The sequence below is a fragment of the Cryptotermes secundus genome, unplaced genomic scaffold (assembly GCF_002891405.2).
Source record: "Cryptotermes secundus unplaced genomic scaffold, Csec_1.0 scaffold1184, whole genome shotgun sequence".
NCBI classification, from domain to species: domain Eukaryota; kingdom Metazoa; phylum Arthropoda; class Insecta; order Blattodea; family Kalotermitidae; genus Cryptotermes; species Cryptotermes secundus.
The window spans coordinates 35,093-54,703 of NW_019734331.1; the positions used below are offsets into that span (position 1 = coordinate 35,093).

The 19,611-nt window shown below is 39.5% G+C and overlaps 1 protein-coding gene across 2 annotated transcripts in view; it reads left to right on the top strand.

Annotated features, from left to right (window-relative positions):
• LOC111868699 (hemicentin-1) overlaps positions 1 to 19,611 on the top strand; it is a 336,801-nt gene that overhangs the window by 19,808 nt on the left and 297,382 nt on the right. The gene's annotated exons all lie outside the window — the stretch shown is intronic.

Sequence of the window (19,611 nt, forward strand, 5' to 3'; positions counted from 1 at the left end):
AATGAAAAATTATATATGTACGAGCAAAACATCAATGGAATTTATCACCAGGGAAACGTAAATTGAACGTAAAAAAAGGGAGAAACGTTTCCTCGAGTCGAACAGTCTTATTAAATATCAAAGACGAGCAGTGTGACAGAAAGTCGAGGAACTTAAGCTCTAAATAATACCTGTCTAATGCCATTTGTAGACACCGGTTTGTACGTTTTAATGCCCTTTTCGGTAAGTTGTGTAGGAATTTTAATTTTTTCGAAGAGATCTGGGAATAGATACGATTTTTCCCCCATGATTACAGTTTTAAAGATATCCTTGGTAACGCAATATAATTGAGGCACGCGGTAGCGTAGTTGGTTCTGGCACTATGCTACAAGCTGGAAGGTCGCGGGTTCAAGTCCCGATGAGGTAATTGGATTTCCTCAGTTGACTTAATCCTTCCAGCCGCACTATGGCCCTGGGGTCGACTCAGCCTCTAACAGAAATGAGTATCAGGAATTAATTAAATAATTTTCCTGGGGAGTAAATTGAAGCCGGCGCTCGATCTATGAACCGATTGTCTAGATAACGTGGGAGCCTCAATGTCTCACAACCATATGGGTCTTCACGGCCTGTTCCAGGGATAGCTTTACCCTTACCCTTAACTCAGTATAGTCACTAGGCTACTAGCTGGATAACCAGTGTTCGATTACTTGCAAGAATAGGGACCTACCATTTCATTATTGCTTTTAGATAAGCTGTGAAGCCCAATCAGTTTCCTGTTCACTTGTTAGTGGGAGCAATTTCCCCGGGACTAAAGCTGTAATGACGTGTGAAGTCCCCTAAATGGAGGAAACCCCTCAAACCCACACACTAATATCAAACGCTGAAAACTAGCGCAGTAAAATTCCATTACTAGGCATACAGTCGAAGATGGCACCACGAAACACCAAAATTTTGCGGTGGCAATATACGTGTATATTGATTACTAAGTTCAACGAATCTATTATTTCATCTGATGCTACATTTGCTAAAAAGTTATTACATAAACAAAGGAAGACAAATAAAGTAAACTCATATATAACGGATTTCGGTTTTAACGGACAAAATCTGGATTATAAGATTTGAGGTTTTCACGGCGGTGACTATGCAGAAAGCAGTCTTCTGGGATGTGGCACATTGTAGATGTGGTGTTAACCGACGTTTCTAAGGAACGTATCGCCTCAATCTTCAGGGTAGAAGGAAAAATAAGAAATCCGCGAGCGAAGAGACCGTGAGAACCGGTACAAGCAGACTGCTGAGGACATCGGCGGTAACAGATGCCCTGTTCCCCTTATCAGTCCGTTATAACGAGGGTTTACTCTATCTGCAAAGAAGAGGAAGCAAACATACTTCGAATATTCTAAGAAACAGACAACATGAAGGTAATTATTTACGTCGAAACGTGTTTTTGTCTCCGTATGTTATTGAAAATATTATTATGATATAATATGTGTTTTATAATAATGCTAATTGTTGCACGTAACAGTAAAATGCTGCAACACAAGAATACAGCAGCAAGTTCTACAAATGTAACCATACAAATTATTTATTCCGTTTAAGTTCTTCTAAGTGCAACGGAACTTCCCAAACAGATTTCTTCTTCAGAGTGGTGATGATGTCTGTTATGAGAAGACATCATCACCCATTATAATAATAATTATCCCGAAAGACATGCAATATGAGTTAGACCACACACAATATCCTGTGGTTAGCAGATGTTAAGGGAGTAAATCATTTAAACGCACAGAGTTGGGATGTGGGCGACACATGTGGAAGATTACATAGCTGAGGGGTGTGGGGTGAGTTGCTAGTAGTGGAAAAGCCTTTATTAAACACAACCGGTAGCTGAATGCCCCTACAACGCCGGAAGTTTAAAGGGCATACGTAGAAAAATGCTGCGAGGTATTTTAGCCCACTTTCCTTATTCTGAAAAATAAAAGGTGATATTTGATGTCATCCTGCAGTCTGTGTACTGCCCTGTCGTTGCTGGATAACGGTTCGGTATATACGTTCCCGCCGCAACAAATACACGTACAACAGTAGAGGAACTCTTAGGCGCGGTAATTTCTATGCGGTCCGTGTCGTATCAACTACTCAGTATGTAGCGCAAGGAAAGTAGACTATTAATCCTTCAGTCCCATATGGAGGGGGGATAGTATACCTCCACCGTAGCACTGCTAGTTGCAGGAGGCGACCAAAAGGGAACCCACTGTCTGGGGTATAACCGGGCCGACCTGTTTCTGGAGGATATGAATACGGGACCTGGCCCTCCAAGTTGGGGCAGTCTCGAATCTGAGACAGTAAAATATGGTCATAAGTCCCGCGGGACTCGGACCTGAGAATGACTACGCTGGCGAGGACGATCAGCAATTGTAAACGACAGACCCACCCTCTCGTCAAAGAGGATGTTACATAAGAACTATAATCACAAGTGATAAGTTGGGAAATAAATTTACTGGTCGTGAGTATCAAGGGTCTTGTCACCAAGACGAACTGCTTGGCTGTAAACCGCCAGTCGTAAAGTAACACTGACTCTCTCTCCCTCTCTATAAATTCTTCACAGAACTTCTTGTTTTTAAGAGAATCATCGTAAGAATAGGATCTTGAAGGAACAGATTATCAGTACGAGTCTGAGGACTGGCTGCAGCTGGCACGTGATAGGTCCAGGTGGCGGGCTCTTCTAAAGATGGTAATATACTTTCAGCTCGTTATGAATGGCAGGGAAGTTCTTGACTTTAATCAAATTCTACGCTGCTTAAGAAGACGTCTCCTCTATGGATGTGGGGTGCAACATACGCCATTGCCATCAAAATGGCAGTCGAGCTAGGCATCAGTCTGTAGACTTCATGACACTTGTGTAGTTCGAACCTACTGATAATTATTGTCCGCATTTTAGATATTTATACTGTTATACTATACTTGCTAGTGGTCGTGGCATATACACATGCTGACCACGCATGCAAATTGTTACAGATTCCTAATTTAGGCTGAGTTGGGGGGTCTAGATACTTGTATGTACCTGAGAGTACTCCCAGGCGTATATACCGTCCTGCAACCATTGAACGAGCCAAACATATTACTCCACGCTCCTTCAGTTTCATTGCACAGTACTGCAACGCAATTGGAGTATTACAGAATCTACGATTTGGTTACTACTCTGCCTTTGTCTATAGACATTTTTAGTGGTTTTAATGTTGTTTATTATTATGTGAACATTTCTTGTGTATAATGGCGAGGGATAATTGCACGTTGGAACAGAGATAATGCAAGTTCTGAGGTGTGAAATATTACACCTCATTGTTATCATGAAACTTATAACGTTGGTGTTAAGTCCCTCAAGGGATCCGAAGTAGTGTTTTGTTAGTTTCACAAACCTAAGTTTCTTGTTCCTCACAGCTGTTCTGAAATGTGCTGAAGAGAATCTTTAGACGCTGCTTACAAGCGCCTCTCGCTGTTTCAGATTTGTAAACTTATTTGGGAATTGACGGTATATTTCTTGTCGTCAACAGTGAAGCAAGCCTCTCACCAAGCGACGCTCGTCTATCCATTCCCCTTACGAACGTCATTTAGTCCTCTTTCCGTTATTCGTCATCATGTTACCAATATCTGCAGCGTCATGGCTCTTTGTACATTTATTTCCCATTTCACTTTTCCCATATTTGGTGTTTACGAAGCGAACGTTATATTCATATTTCCTCTGTCGATAATATGGAACGGTAATAATTTTTCTCACAACATTTTTATGGAAAATTACAGCCAATTTTGTATTTTGAAATCCATATTAAACAAAATATAATTTGAAGAATGTCGTCTTCTTGGATGTTGTGCATGTAGATCTTGTATTAGCCGACGTTTCGGAGGAACATATCGTCTCCATCTTCATGGTAGAGATATCCGCTAGCGAGGAACCAGCTTGAGCAGGTGACTGCAGACTGAGTCACCAGTCGAAAAACACTCAGCTATATAAGAACAGGAAGGGAGTAAGAAGATACGTTCTTCCGAAACCTCGGTTCACACAAGATCTACACGGCACCACATTTCAGAAGACGACATTCCTCATAGTCATCGCCGTGAAAAATTCAGATCTTACAGAATACAATTTGGTTTCAAGATCAAGATATCAATTTAAACTGAAAAATTTATCCTTTTCGTTAATGAAAATTTATTCAGAAGTAGGAGGTTAATGGACTGTGACCAACTAACTCCATATTGTAGGGTTTGATGTTCTCAGAGCGATGGTTATGAAGAGGTCTATCTTCTGGGATATAACGCCATATAGTCCGTTTAAAAGACAGACGTTTCGGAGGAACATCTGGTCTCCATACTACTCAGAGACGTCGGTTCACTTTCAACGGACTGCACGGCATTATAACCCAGAAGACAGGATTATTCAACTCCATATTGGCTTATCGGCTAAAAATGTTTCGTTACACATAGAAACAGAGCCCTTCGTGCGGAAACTTAATAGTCACTTGTCTGGTAAAAGTAATTCCTCGCCTTTTCCGGAACCCGAAATTGCTTTACAATATTCATAAGGACCGGTCACGGGATTCCATTCTGAGCTAAAATGAATCATTTCTATACACTTGCAACCTGTTTCACTAAGATCCATTTCAATGTTATACTTCCATCTAGATCAGGATTTCCCAAGTGGTCTCCTTCTTTCAGGTATTCCGACTGAAAATCTTTCCTTAACCTGGCCGTGGCTATGTATATACACTTTATTTGCACAGTTCCTATAAAATAACGAATACTTAGGAGGGCGTACATTTTCTTACGCATATTTAATCTCTGAAACAATGTGAAGAATTTGTGTGAGATTTTGTATTGTGTGTCTACATTAACATTCTTGGGCAAATTTAATTTTCGTTTATGTGAGCCCAATATATATCTAACCCCTACTTTATATCAAGTTCAAATCGAGCTTCATGCATTGTTTCTTCAAACGTCAAGTACGGAAATAAATAAAGACCTCGTTAGAATTTACGAACTCTGTTTGACCCATACTGGTACATGTGATAAGTACAATGAAGAGATGAACCTAGGACGACATTGTTTTACTCCACCTGGATATGCCTGATATGATTAACAGACTCGTAACTGCGGATAATGAACGCCAGGACAAGAGATGGCACACGACAAAGAACGAGGGCCAAAAATGTATGCACTTCGCACTGGAACACAACTTTCCACCCTTACGTGTTCTTGAACGTTTCAGAAGTGTTGGTTTATATTATTTTTCCCAAAATTTATGTTAGTCTGACCGGTTTTTCATTACCAGATTTCTTCTAGCCGTTTAGAGTCTTCTTGGCCCTTCTCGATTTTCGCCGCATTTCGATTCATATTGTACGGCCAGTCGCAATATAAAGTTTTGCTGTTCGTTAAGCGCCTTGTTCTGAACTTTAAGGCTATATTTGTATAGTTAACTTTCATGCAATTCAGTTTATATGGTATTGTAACATGTATATCCGTTGCTAGGAAGCAGTTAGGTAAACACGTCCCTGCGAAGAAAAGTTCTTGACCAACAGTAGGCAAAGGGCTTTCCATTGCTAGGCAATGAACAGTAAAGAGGTTTCGTCAACAATAGAGGCCGTGTTTTCTACGTGATCCGTGCTGAGTCTATATGACGAAGTTTACAGTATAACCCATGTGGAGGCGGGGTCCAATACCTCCACCGTGACCCTGTGAGTCGTAGGAGGCGACGAAAAGGGAAGTCTCAGATTCTTAAAATATGATCGCGAGTCCCAAGGGACTCGGACCCGAGAAGGACTACCCCGGAAAGACCCAGCAGCATGTGCAGAAGACAGACCCGTCCTCTCGTAAGAGAGGACGCCCCACAAAAACAAGACTGTAACTGTGAAACAGTAATAAATATCTGGTCATGAGTCCCAGATGGCGCTCGACACCAAGACTTACTGACTGACTAACTGACTGACTGACTGACTGACCGACCGACCGACCGACCGTCAGTCGCAATGTGACTTTGACTTTTAACACCAGCAGTTCAAGGAAATTGGGAGACTGGTGCAGAGTGCAGTGCAGTTGTGACTTCTGCAAGGTTAAAGTAAATATTATTAGAGCAGCGAAGAAAGCGGACTGACAGAATCCAACAACAGAGTCCCGGAGGCTACAAACGAAGATTTGAACTGTTGGCGACTTTGCTTTATGTGTTATTGTTTTAGTAATAATTTGGTGTGTTGCTATTCTTTGTACGTAGTTACGTCCGGTAGTTAACCAATAAATCGATTGCCACTCCAGACCCGCGTCTTAGTCACTAATACACGTGACAGAATATACGTCGTAGGTATTATTCTAGTGCTGTAACATAGTGAATCTGGAAATATGTTTTAGAAATATCATTTGTGCCGTTTAAGTTTCATTTCGTTTACCCCTTTGCTTTAAAAATATACTTTTTGTATGATTTTTATATATTTCTTTAAAAGTTATAAACACATATGGGGCACGTGTCACGTCTGGCCGATAATTTAGTATCACGCGAGTCTGTGTTACTTCAGCTAAAGATAAACATACAGTTCATCACCTGTTACAGAACATGACTTTAAAATAGAATTTCTGTATCGCATAATGAGATATACGTGTTTATATCATCTGTTTTGGTGGCGTAATGCGCCACGCCTTGGCTACGAGGCTCCTGCAGACGACGGTGCGTACAATTTGGTCTTGAATGCTGATTGTGATCGTGTTATGCCTATATCTGGGCACCATGCAATGAGGAGGTGAAGCTCTTAGCAGATCAATGCTTAGGTGGACGATGCTGTTGAATATAATCTCAGATACATGGATATTTTTATTTTTAATTTATTTAATGATCCTTTCAGTATGGACACTGTATAGCGTGGAGTCGCTGGTGGAAAGAGAATTGGCATGGGACACGGAAGTGTTAAAACGAAACCCACCCCGATGCCACTTTCTCCTCCACAAATCCCACATGACTTGACCTAAGATCGAACCCTAGCTGTCGTGGGATGTAGTTTTGAAATATGTTATTCCACTAATGTGGCTCGAGACATAGCATAGTGGCTTTCACGATGACGGTTAGTAAGCGCTTCAGTCCCGTAACATCGCGCAATTAGTTTATTAATGCCTAAAGACTTAAACGATATTTGTGTACCTGCTTCACCTCATTCTATGTTATTATTATTTTTATCACTCATGGAGCTGATCCTTTCTTGAGAATCCGCCAATTGTGCAGCTACTCAAGAATTTACCAGCATTTTATGGAACCCGAAGGTTCGTTACCATGTTCACAAGAGCCCTTCACTGATCCCTATCCTGAGCCAGATCAATCCAATCCATATCCCAACCCATCTCTCTAAGATCCATTCTAATATTGTTCACCCAACTACGCCTGGGCCTTCCCAGTGGTCTCTTTCCGTCTGGCTTCCCCACCAGTATCCTATATGCAATCTTCTTCTCCCCATCCGTGCTACATTCCCTGCCCATCTCCCCCTCCTCGACGTGATCATTCTAATTATACTTGGTGACGAGTACAAGTTACGAAAATGCAGTTTTCTCCAACCTCCTGTCATTTCACGTGTCTTTGGTTCAAATATTGTCCTCAACATCCCGTTCTCAAAGACCTTTCTCAGTCTGTGTCCCTTCCTTAACGTCAGAGACCAATTTTCACGCCCATACAGAACCACATGCAAAACTATAATTTTGTTTATTCTAATATTTATGTTTTTAGACATCAGAAAAATAGACAAAAGACTCTTTTTGAATGGTAGCAAGCATTACCTGAATTCAGTCTCCTCTTAATTTCCACCTGAATCAGGTTTTGATTTGTTATAATCATTCCTCAACGCTTGCATTTCCTCTCAATTTCTGTACATTTGTAGTCCGTCTAGGACCTCTTACTTCTCCCCTGTCACATACTTGTTACTTATTAATGTTGTGTATATTTCTGAATGGAAATTAGCAGTCGGGTGCTTAACAACATTCTATTCGCAAAAGGAGCAAACATTACAAGTTGAAATTGAGTAGAGTAAGGATGGTATTTAAGTAATTTTAATTAAGGTTCCGGGCATGTGCTGTCTTCGCTCGCTTGGAAAACGGGATCGTTGGTTCGAATCCCACTCAGGACATGGATGTTTAGTTTGTGTGTCTGCGTTTTTCTGTGTTTGCGTACAGGTAGAGGCCTTGCGACGAGCTGATCACCCGCCCAAGGAGTCCTACCGAATATGTAAGATCGAGAAGAACCGAAAGTGAACGGAGAAGTTCATGGAGGTAGGCGTAGGCCTACTGGGGCTGTAGTGCCAAGGAAAAAAAAAGAAAGGATGGTGTTTAAGTAATTCTAATTAAGGTTCCGAACCATACTGGATCTTTTTCTTTTGTTCATTCACCCAGAGCCGCGACTCGAGATCCCGAACTTTCAGTTATTCTACGCTATTTAAAACAGAACAAACAATATTTCCAGGTGGCTAACGTTGGATTTTAGCTCCGTGTAACTTCTAAGAGAAAGGGAATCAACTGACCGATGATTAAGAATGCTGTAATGGTCATACACGTGCGTCTGAATAGCGTCGAGACACTTTCGCACTTGTTCGCCTTTTGTTAGTCACTGGTGTAATTTCCTATCGGACTGGAGACATTGGATAATTTCCAGTGAAACACTGCAACTTGTCCTTTTGGTAATACATTCAGTCTCAGTGGGTGGGAGGTGTGGATTTGTAAACTGGCCAAAAAAGCTTCGGTTTTGCAAAGGGAAACCGACATTCTGACCAAACGAAACTTGATTTTCGTTAGACAAAACAAATAGTTTGGATCTGTGAACCACGAGTTTATTATATGGACATAGCAGAGTTTTGTTTAATACTGAAAGAGAGAAAGGGACAATGATTATGCATGTGTAGTTCAGAACTGGCGAGAAATATAAATCTCAGGTTGAACAATGGCTGGACTAGGCCGGCCGTAACATGAGGTGGTAACACAAAAGGATACCTGCAACATCAAGGGAGGTCGTGGAAGAGAGAAAAATAAGAGAACTGGGTATGAAGCTGCTCCTAGGGTTTATGCAGTGCCGCTGGCAATCGCTATCAGGAATAATATAAAGTGGATGCTTTCCAAGCACTGCGATACGTTGTCTGGTTAGGTACCGCGTTTTAAAATAAGATAAAACAAACTTAAATGAATGGATAACATATGCTGGGTTTCTAATGTGTCGTAATGCTTAGATAATGCTTCAATTTTACTGTTCGGATGCAGATTTTGGACTCTTCAATGATTTTAAGTTTTCTACTGCATACATTTTGTGTTTGTAATAAAATTTTGATGTCATACGCACAATATAATATTGTAATACATGAAAAATTGTAGAAAATTTAAAATTATTTTTCAGTACACTTAATATCCAGTACAGGCCTACACAGGACATTGCTTTTATTTTAATATTTTATCTTAATATAAAAATACAAGTATCTATGTGCTTAATTAAATACCACGCTATGAAGACGTATGGTGGGGAGGAGATATAACTCCACCATTTTAACCTCGGCACTGGAAGGAGATAAGTGGTCAGCTTCATGTCTCTGACCCTTTACATCCAGGGAAGCACCTCCCCTCCCCTACCCATTGTATAGAATGCTGGATGGGCCCCACAGCCGATCTAAACGTTATGGAGAAGAGAACACTCTCTTGTTCTTGCCGGGAATCGAGCTTTGACTCCTCTGTAGTCAAGCCTGTCGGTATACAGACTGATGTGTATTTTAATGTTAAGCAGTCCTGCTAATGCCTCGGTCTCCAGAGTCATCCCTATCTTCAAATTTTCTGATAAAGATCTTTTATAAATTTATTAGTTCCTTACACGTATTACATACTGATTTTTTATTGATTTAGTCCTCAAAATACGGAGTGATTCTAAATTATTGTCTTGTTTCCGTGGCCTATAAACGGAAACCCAGACAATATTTTAGAATCACCCTGTATTGCACGGCGTGTGTGAAAGTTTCTATAGCGTTTCTATATTAGTCTTTTTCCTCTCTTAGACCGAATATTCTCCACAGTACTCCAATCTGTGACATTCAGGGTCAGAGGTCAGTCTTCACAACGATATGATATCGCGTTACGTTGCAGTTTCTATGTTGCTGATTATTTAGAAATATTGTGGATAGGGAGTCGCACGTTATATGCACAGCGATAGCAAAATTTGTTTTACCTGTTCTTGGAATGAATTTTACGTCATCTCGTTCAATGGAGATGAAGGCAGATTGCCGAAATGTGATGACTGAATTATGGAAAAAGAGCTGAATTTTGCATGAAAGATTAGTGATTCAGAAAAGTGTTATATTCAACTTTCTTTCTTTATTTTAACGGTTATATAATGTTAACCCTTATTTAATTTTAGATACAACTAGAAATAAGTTTATATGTTCGACACTTTAATTTAATCTTTCCGCTGTGTTCTAAAACGGGCCGATCTATAAATTTCAGTCAGAATAAAATATATATTATTAAAGAGGTAGTATTAATGTAGGACACTAATATTTTATGTAGCATTATATGCTTATCCTGTGGGTTCAATTGTAACTGCGTTATGATTAAAATATTATGAGTGACGTAAAAGTAGGTTAGTTAGTTAGTTATTGGAAAGGGTGGGTTTCCCCATGCACTTAGACCTGTATTGCTCCATTGTGCTTCCCTCTATGATTTCTACCAGTCTCTATATCCTACCGGTACTGGTGCTTACCATAAGTCCCGCCCAGCCAGCGAGACCGGCTCTACTAGCTGAGAGGTATCTATAATGCTTCCCCCATCTACCAGAGGTATTAGAGACTGCTGTTGGGCGGGAAACGTCCGTTAATTTGGCTCAGTGACCTCCTTTGAAGATATGAGGTTCTTTTACGTGCCGTTCTTTTACGTGCCGGGATCCACGGCTTAAAGTCCCTCCCGGAGGACTTGTTCCCTGAATTTTTCCGCCCTTAAAAATTCGACGACCTCCGCCGGGTATTTGAACCCGCGTACTACGAGTCATGAGGTGGGAACGTTACCTCTAGACTTCGGAGGCCGCTTAAAAGTAGGTTCATTAATTCTAGTAACGTACAGAAATATTGTCAATATTGTGCTGTTTATTTTACTACCTATTAAATGCAGTAGATGTAAAATATCTTAATAAATAAAAGCATTTATGAACAATCAAGTGCTCATATTTGAGGCTAATATAGGCTACAAACTACACAGATGGCAGTACAGCAGTAATTGGTTTAAAATACCACAACAAAACCCATTAACTTTGTCACATGTATTACTGACTATAGAGGGGGTGTATTCGCAATAACAACAGACTGTAAAATTTGGATGCATATTAAAGCTATCCCTGTAACAGGCCGTGAAGGCCCATAGTGTTGTGAGAGATTGAGGCTTCCACATCTTCTAGACATTCGGCTCATAGATGGCGGTAATGTTGTCAGCCTCTCGCGCCGGTCGGCCTTAATCACTCAGGAAAGTTCCTGGTATTCATTTCTGTTAGGGGCTGTGCCGACCCCAAGGGCATTATGCGGATGGAGAATCGAACCCGCGACCTTCCTACTTGTACCATAGTACCTTCGTTACCGCATACCCCGGATCCGTGTTAAGATAACCCAATTCAAGTTCTTCAAGTTATTCATGTAACTCTCATCATGATGACCTAGGAGAGGTCGAAACATGTAGCGCACACCTTCGCATAATAAAGATACATTAGTATCTATTTAGTTTTCATCTCAAATCTTACATCTTGTAGATAGTTTTATATTGTGGTGATGGCCCAATATGCACTAATATAGATACGTTTTACTTACTGTACTTTTCTCTTGAAACGAGTATGAGTCGTATTTTCGTTGAGTCTGTATTTTCCTGCGTCTAAAATAAACTGAATCAAGCGGTTTCGATATTACGAATGTGTCCACTAGATATATTTTTAATTCGAAACGTTTGTACTTCAGTGTGGAGTTAAAGCGACTTTCTTGCCCCCTCCCCGCTTCTTTTTTATTTTACAGCGGTGGGTATTTTAAATAATCCAACACAGGAGATCTGGGATTCTTGCGTCGCTTGCGGTGTAGTATATACAGCGCCGTTCCTGCCACGCCATTTTACCACATGGCTGAAGTGCGTTTTGCGACACTCCCAAACCACAGCGCACTTTTCATTACTTTAACCATGACTTTCTTCACCCTCCTACGATCACACCCTCCGCGGTGACTTATTTAATTACTTCCATGGGATATAAGGCGGCAAACGTACTATTAATTTCCTGCCTAGGCTGGATAATAAAGTTATATATAATTCAGTCAAATGGGTTTTGATATAAGAAAGATACAGCTACACACTGCACAATAGGAGCAACTGCTCCTCACCATAGGACTCATGGGCACATAGATGAGGGCGTACCCTAAAAATCGAACTTGAGGATGGAAACACGGCACTTTCATCAGCAATTTTAAGGTTACCTGATGATGACCAATGTTTATGTAAACATATATTATGCATACACCAGCGATTCAGAAGAGATTTTAATATTTAAACTTCAAAGTTTTTGAAAAGCAAGTTGCACGTGAGATGGATAATAAATGAGAGAAATGACTGATATTTGTCTGTAATGTCAAAAAACTTACAAATTTAATAGACTCCATTATATTAATTACTTATCGCCAGTGTATTAAATACTGAACTTGTAGTCTGTTGAATAAGAAAATATGATAAATTAAGCCAACTCTAGATGTCCTGCTTTGACTCAGACTTAAATTTTTATAGAATAAATTAAGAATATTTTCTTCTAGGTAAAATTCATGATTCACACCATTAATAGGAGAGAAACAATGCAACCATTTCAATTCTTTAGACATGCTAAGCCAAGTGTGAGCAGAACTGATGTGGTAAAAAACGGGCTTCAAGTCTGTTGAAAATTCGATGTGAATACTGAGATTTCCTTCACACTAAAAATAAATAAAAAGAGTAAAATTATCCCTGTAACAGGCCGTGAAGGCCCATAGGGTTGTGAGACGTCGAGGCTCTCACATTTTCTAGGTAATCGGCTCACAGATGGCGGTGAGGTTGTTAGCCCCACGCCCTGGTCGCCCTTTACCTCCCAGGAAGGTTCCTGGTACTCATTTCTTTTAGAGGCTGAGTAGACCTCAGGGCCATAGTGCTGCTGAAAGGGTTAAGTCAATTGAAAAAATCCATCCCATCGAGACTCGAACCAGCGACCTTCCGACTTGTAGCATAGTTCCTCAACAAACTACAGTACCGCGTGCCCTCTGAAATAAATATTTTAAATAAATTATATCATTAGACACAGCCCTTGAAAATATTGCATTATTGTAAATTGCCCTATATTACGAGTATATAACTTCCCATTAATTAGAGATGCGATTAAGCAGAATATTCAAAGCTGCCGCGCCTGGACAGTCTCAAGAACTGGACTTCACAAGTGGAAAGATAGACAGGAAATAATTTGTTTTTGGCTTGGATTTCCGGTTATTTCTTTACCTGCGACCAACTTAAATTCGTTCTGACTTCGCAAGTTTAGTAGCAATTTTTACACTCTGCACAAATCCCTTTCAGATTTAACATAATGTAGTGGGTGACTGCTGGAAATTGTTATAAAAAACCCCTACCTTTCCATCCGTCTGTCCATCCTGGGCGCAAGGGATGAATATGCATTAAGCTGGCAACGTGACCCTCTCCTAGCAGTGCAAACAGTACAGCGTTATCGGCAGACACGGCTTGTGGGCATCCCAAGAGCCTTACTCAGGAAATTACGTCGGGGAACCCCGGGGGTTTAGAATTATTTCCAGCTGCTGACAATATACATAAAAAGGTTGCTACTCTGTTATGTATTTTTCTTTCCTTTTATTTTGTCATAATCAAAACCCTGACAACGTTTATGCAAACAAAGAAATTTTTTCACTTTCCATGATGACTTGAATTTCGTAAGTTTGGGCTTAATGCTAATAAAATATTATCATTCCTTCCGATAGGATACGAAAGGCGATGAATTAGCAAATTGTAAATGGATAACTCGCTTTTTTGCCTCTGTAATTTTTAATTCCAATTTACAACTGCTAGAATCTTGAATACGAACATAATTTACGCTGAACTGAACTAAGTTCTCTTATAATATTCGATCTGTTATATCACTATTATGTTGAGTAATATCCATTGTCTGAAATATATTGTCACGTGTTGGGTATCTCACGCGACAAATAACTTCACGTGGATCTCGGATTTAGCGAATGTTTATTGGACACTCACACTTACACACCGTACAATNTCTCCGGGGAGACGCTTTTGTTGCTTCGGGAACGCTCCTTCGCAACGGTCTGTTTGTATTCGATTTGTCGCTGTTGGAGCTCAGCAATTTCCATTATAGCCGTTGCGCGGCGATGGACGTAAGGTAACGCGTCACAATATATACATACACACATACATACATATGTGTGTGTGTGTGTGTGATACGCACGACGTTTCAGGACTTAGCTTCTCTCCTTCTTCAGGTTACTTTTTCAATTATATTGAAATATTTTACCTTATATTGGTGGCAAAGGTAGAGTTGGAACTAGGTCCCATGTACACTCAGCATACCTAACAACCACAGTATTCCAGTGGCCGTTCAGCTTTATCCACCATATTTAATACAACGTGTCTTTGTTCACCAGCCTACTCTTCAGTAAGACACGCAGGGGCATGAAGACTGATAACCATTATCGGAAATCTGAACCAAATGGTTCCGAGCTAAGTGGTTAGAGCTCCTTGCTAACATTTGTCTGGGGGGGAACTGACGAAAAAAACAAAATCTAGTATGTGATGCTTCCTTACTTCAAGATTTAATGCAAGGACCTTCAGGATTTGATATAAGGTCATTACGTATTGAGATATATTTTGTGTGTTGAATGCAAGCGTCGTTAGGAATGTAATCCTTTGTTTTCACAAGATACAGAACCACTTGAAACTATTTGCCGTAACTAAGAACATGACTTTATTCTTTCTTTGGTCATTGAAAGTAAGTAGTTTCCTTCTCTGTTAGGCGTTTTCCGTCACCCTTAAATCCAAAGTTACTTTTTTACGTCAATGCACACGCAGCAGAAATCGCTTAAATGGGGTTCAGCCACACTCTGATGTAATTGATATGAGTGTGCGGGTATTTCTGTGGTATAGTGAATGCCAGTTTATTCCGGTCTCCCAAGATATGTCGAGTTCTGGATGTACCATGATTTAAAACTTAGAACTTAGAATATCTATGTTGAATGCAAATACGGAAAGAGAAATTAAACTAATACAATACTTAACTTTGAAAAAATATTGGCAAAATTAAATGATCTTTTAATTCTTGTTATTAATCATTTTATTGATGTATTCTTTATTATAATAATTGCTAAGTAGTTAAATTTCAATATAGCTATTGATTTAAGAAACTGAATATTTAATCTACATCAGCTGCAAGCCGAGGGCCCGTGTAATGAGGTTTTTAGAAACTGCATGTAAGTTACTTACAATTTGCGCGCCCACCCCCCCCGGTCCCCAGTGAGGGGGCGGGCAGGCCAATTAGGCAATCAGGGTTTCCTGTTACATTTACTTGCTTGCTTCTACTGTAATCTCAGACGTTATGCAAAAGACAGCAAAGTCAAACATTTCTTTTCACAAGTTATGTCCTTGACCTTTAAAAACGTGTGCATTTCACATTTCATATTTCATATTTATAAAGTAAACATGTGGTAGGGTCCTTCATGCGCCTTCGCTTCCAAAGATGCGCTTTATCGTGATATTTTCCCAACACGAGATTTGCCAGAATTTACCTATGGGTTAGGCTTATAGCAGTTATTATTAACTTCTATGTGTGTATGTACGTGTATTGTCCTCCCTCGCCACAAAATGGCATAACCATTGGAAATATAATTATTTTATTTTTCTCCCCTGCTAACGTTAAATTTAATTTTTCTTGGAATTATTATTATTATTTATTTATTGACAGTATATAGACTGTCATATTTTGTATTTTGTTCTTTAATTGTCTCTGTGTATTTATACATACTCGTGCTAACTTTGTAATTGGCCTCTGTGCTGTTAAATTTGCACGTAAGTAAACACGAATTGAATTGAATGGAATTAGAAATTTGTAATGTAATTAAAAGACATGGTCTTCATTGTTAGGCAAGGAACAGAAATACCATAACGTATTACTATTTTCTCTTTTTTATATATTCTTTCACCTTTCTCTGAGCAAGGCGGAAGTAGAGATAAGTAGAAGGTCAAAGTTACTTCCGAAACCATTTTAGACCTATGTTACAGTGTTTTTCAACTACGTGAACCATGTAAAATCAGTGATCTACAGACACTGCATCCGACTGTACTCTAAACCTACCAGAGGTTTTTGTTTCAGTACCTGAGTTACATGGTAGATACCGGCTTCTCTCTTCAGAGGTCCAAGTTCAGTGACTAAACATTACGCATGGGACTTGATGTGGACGAAGTGGCGCAGGGGGTTGGTTTACAGAGGACTCCGTTTCCTCTGCCGGTCACCCGATTCACTGTTCCCATTTCTCACCTGTCTCAGATGCGAGATTATTGTGACCAGCTTGCGCGTTACCATAGCCCCTGCCTCAACTGGGGCTACTTCTTATGGCTGCTGGCTTAAAGATCAATTCCCTTATGTGTCTTCATATTTCTGAGTAGACAGTGTATCACAGAAGAAATTAGTATATTTCCATGTAAGTCTCAGAATCAAGAAGTGTAACTCATTATATCCACTTCCACAATTAATTTTAAAATCCTTCAAATTACGAATCAAAATAAAAAAAAAATAAAAACGAAAAAAGAAACATGTTATTATAGGTGGAACATAACTAAGTTTCTTTTATTATGCTTCTTTCTGCATCTTTTACTGTCAAAATTTTCGATTTTTCTTTATAAATAATAATAGATGTATCAAATGTAAGAAATACATTTTGTGGTGTATATAATGTTTTAGTTATTATCAACAACCTGCATGTTAGTCCAAGAACGTATTCATTGCGATTAGCACATCTTCGCCGGTGTCGGTCGTTCTTAAGGAAGTAAAGAGTCCAACAATATTTTTCTTGCAATAAAAGTAAAATTACATCTGAATCAGAATAACTGGGATATGTTGCATACAGATGTAACTGAGGGGAAGCTTCGTGTAGGAATTCCTACTGTAACGTCTGTTGTCGGAATGAAAATACCCATAAAATTTCAAGTTTAGTCTGCAGGCTTTTGAAACTCGTTTAATTCTGAGTGACAGGGATGTAGGAAAAAAAAAATCGAAATAAGAAGAGTTAAAATTATTTGAATATTTAACGAGTGTCGCTATAATTTCAAGGAATTATGTCAGAATTTTCACAATATTTTTTTTTTCGTGCATGACACATAATCTAATTTACTAATTATTTTATTACAATTTTATTATATTACAATTTTGTAGTTCATTGAGGGTAATGAGATAGATAACAGGAAATTTATGCATTCAATTTAATTTCTTAGTTTTACTAACTCTGGCCAACTGGCAATGACGCAAATGCTAGTTTTGTCTATAACTGATTCCTAGATATTTGTTTTATAGTTCTGTTCAGTCGTTTTATGTCTGTGGGTTTATATATATGATATATTTACCCACAGTAATCAGTATGAAAATAAGCCTAATTACAAAATATTGACGACGTTCTGCAAAAATAACCATAACCGTTTTGATTTCATACACTAGCGTCGTATACAGTCAATATGCATACGGTTGATAACGTACGAACAAACATTGCAATGCAAACCTCTACCGTTTCCAAATGCTTTTAATATTTGATTTAATCGAAATGTATGTATTTTAGAATTTAAGAAAAACAAGGTAGTACTTGTTTAATTACAAACATAAAGAGCAAAAGAGAAAAGAAGAGAGAAATAGAGGAGAGACAGACGAAGTACCACCAAGCCGAGACTGTAGACGGCAGGTTCTTGGGAACAGTATTTTGGTTAATAATTTCTTCATGGAAATGGCTCTGCCCACAAATTAGAAATTAGAAAATATGGAACAATTCGAAGAAACCGAAACGCAAGAACTAGAAACGATTCTATGTAAAATTATTATAACATGACGATACTATTGTGTGGTTGGAAAGTCTGGAATATAGCCATAAAGAGCTTAAAAGCACTTAGAATGAAATGTCTGTGTATCTCTTGCAGGATCAATATGACTTCATTGTAAAAGAAATACGGATATCTCTTCCTCATAAGAAACAATATTTGAATGCAAAACTAGACTTAAGGAGCATATATAACGCCAAACAGATAATAATGTAGCCCCTAAGGGATGAAATAGAAATGTAGACTACATGGAAGGGCGCATTAAACGCCAAATATCAAGATGGTGGAAGGTGACGTAACGAAATAGGCACGTAGGTTCGATGACGATGGTAATGACACCGACGATTATTATTATTATTATTATTATTATTATTATTATTATTATAAAAGAGTTTGATTATTTTTAGTCCAGTTTCGTTCCTTAAGGGAAAATGTTGGCTAAGGTGATTACCAAACGGTGTGTCTTTGTGGCCCCCATTTCAATTTTTGAACGAGTTTGTCACTTTTAAGAAGCTTTGTATGAAGGTCATTCCTTTTGGAGCGAACCCAAAATGTCTTGCTTTTTAATTTCGTACAATTGGTAATAACAATATGTTGATCTCGCGAAATTTTGAGGTGGGAGCGACACTATCGGTACTTCAGTTTGATTCCAGAAAGAATATATTTTAATATATTTTCGAAAAATATTCACGTTTTTATATGGTAAGGTGGCTGCAGCCACCTATTCACGCTGGTTCGTCGTTCGCGGATTTTTCCACCCCGAAGATGGAGGCAATACTTTTCACCAAAACGTCCGTTCACACGAGATCTACACGACGCCACATCCCAGAAGACGGCATTTCTCACAGTCACCGCAGTGAAAACCTCAAATCTTACGTAAATTAACATTACACCCATGCAGGATGTTCCTTTCTTCGCGGTACGATTGGAGCGCGGGGTGTGAAATTTGGTACGGAGATGAATCCTAAACTTCTCCCTATCCCACGTATGCGGTACTCTTCGTAAGCTATCCATTACAAACAGGGTAAAGGTAAAGCTATCCCTGTAACAGGCCATGAAGGCCCATAGGGTTGTGAGACGTTGAGGCTCCCACATTATCTAGACGGTCGGGTCACAGCGGTAAGATTGTTAGCCCTACTCGCCGGCCGANCTTTCTTTTATTGCTAGTGAGGTGGGACTTGTACTGTGGCCGCTTCTGGCCTATTGTACCAGTCCCAGATGATAGGTGAGGGTGATTGTGGAGTAATTGGTGGAATGAAGATTGGCAGGAGAAACCGAAGTGCTCGGAGAAATCCTGCCCCGTGCCACTCTGTCCACCACAAATCCCACTTGACCAGACCCGGAATCGAACCAGGGCCGCCGCGGTGGGAAACCAACGACTAACCGCTTGAGCTATGGCGCGGCCAGGATCTGCACTTAGTAATAAGTTCTTAAAAAAATAAGGTACAATAACTGTAATAACAGTATTATATCAGTATGACCATAAATGCATGCAGTGATAAGTCTGCTGGGAAC